This window comes from Glycine soja, chromosome 18 (assembly GCF_004193775.1).
Source record: "Glycine soja cultivar W05 chromosome 18, ASM419377v2, whole genome shotgun sequence".
Taxonomy (NCBI): Eukaryota; Viridiplantae; Streptophyta; class Magnoliopsida; order Fabales; family Fabaceae; genus Glycine; species Glycine soja.
In genome coordinates, this window is record NC_041019.1 from 7,686,404 (window position 1) to 7,688,393 (window position 1,990).

Consider the following 1,990-nt stretch of genomic DNA (forward strand, 5'->3'; position numbering starts at 1 on the left):
ATATTTTTAGAAATGTGATAACTCACTCCCTATGTGTTATTTGTATTTGGATCCTGTGATGATCTTGAACCTTGTGTTCGTGAGAGCAGATGACTAGGTAGATGACTTTAAAGAACCTCGTGCTAAAGGATGTTGGGACACAATGCTCTAATAGGATGTAACATTGGGGAAGAGTTTTTATTTTAATTGCATGATATTATTTTATTTTACCTTACTGATTTAACATAATTTCTTTTGTAAACTTTGATGGTCTTGTTCTGAGCCGGATATGCTTTTAATAAGTTTTATTTGGTAATAGTAAAGTGAATGTGAACCTTTTACCCACGTGGATTTTTTTATCTGTATTTTTATATGTTTTATTTATTTTAATGTATGTCGGGGTAGAGAGTGTCATAGATGAGCATTGTAGTGACTTACCTTGGAAATGTACGCATTAGCATTAACCTCTATAGGAATTATCCCACCTATCTATTTTATAGGCTTATTTAGCACCAGTCGCCACAAATTCACCCAGCACTAGGTTGAGGACCAACCTAGCATCCTCAACTTATGTGTCTACTCTTTGCCAACAACAACTAAACACTTAAGTACAACACCTAGCTTGAGTTTGAGTAACAACACCTACGTACCTACCATCTCACCTATGGTCTACCTCAAGGATCTAAGTTTCACCAACACAACCAATCTTTACACATTTAAAATGAGCCAACCTTTAATGGTCATAAGACATTTTCACCACTTCGAAGGGTCATTGAAGTATAAAACAAAGGGGGTGAGTATTTGGGAAGATATCCATTAAGTGAGACCCCTAAGTATCTTAGTGGATTGGAGCTACAGTGCCCAACCAAAATTCATCTCACTAAGACTTCATTTCTTTCCAAAACATTTTAAAACTCCACTTAACTCCCTTAAATGCATTAAAAAGGTTTACCATCATCAAGGTTCACCCAAAACAATCATACGCCATCTTTCATTATCAACACATTCACCTAATCAAGCAATATTCAAATCACTATCAAGAAAACAACCAACACAACTCAAGACATTCATCAATCATCATAATCATTTCATCTTCAATATAATAATCTTTTCAACGTAACAAATTTTTTTATCAAATCATCATACACCAAAATCATTATATAAATGTGAATTACATGATAGTAACAATGAATCATTTCCATTCATTTCATTAGACATCATACAATAGAAGGAATATGATGCAAATTCATTTGGAGACCATATTTTTCAAGTTGCAATAGGTTCTAGCGCTTAAGTGCCACCATTGCACCCTTAAGCGTGAATTGCAAAACCAATTTCTCCTTTTTCAGACTCTAGTGCTTAAGCCTCATTTTCCCTATGCTTAAGCCCTAACATGCTTCTTCAAATTTTTGAATTTAACCAAGACAACTCATTCTAATGCAATTTTTGGTCAAAGCATCTCAAAACATCGATTTTGATACAAATAAAGCTTCCATACAATCCATAATTCATATTCAAGCATTTATACAATCAAGTTCCCCTTACCACTAGAGATATAAGGTTGGTTGTTAAGTCAAAGTTATTTATGTCTTAAGACGAATTAGGATCCTTATTTTGATTAGATATAAAAAAAATACAAAGGTTAAAAGTTGTGTCTTATGCACTATCAAAACATGTTTTGTAAAGTTTGTGTCTCATATTTCAAATAATGGCAAGATAAAATTATGATCTGATATAACATTAAAGATGACATTAAAAACTTCATTTAATACTCTGTGTCTAAGATCTTTTTTGTAGAGACATTCTCCTAGAATGTGCTGAATCATATGAAGAATAAATGAAGTCAAGTTTTGAAATTCTTTAATCACCATCAAAAGAAGAGTTCTACTACATAGACCTACTCTGACATAAAAGGAAGTGGTTTCCTTTTGTAGTGTTCAGGACGCTAGCAACAAAAGTGGTTTCTCATCATGAAGAAGTACATGTAGTTAATTCCCCAATGACTATTTTA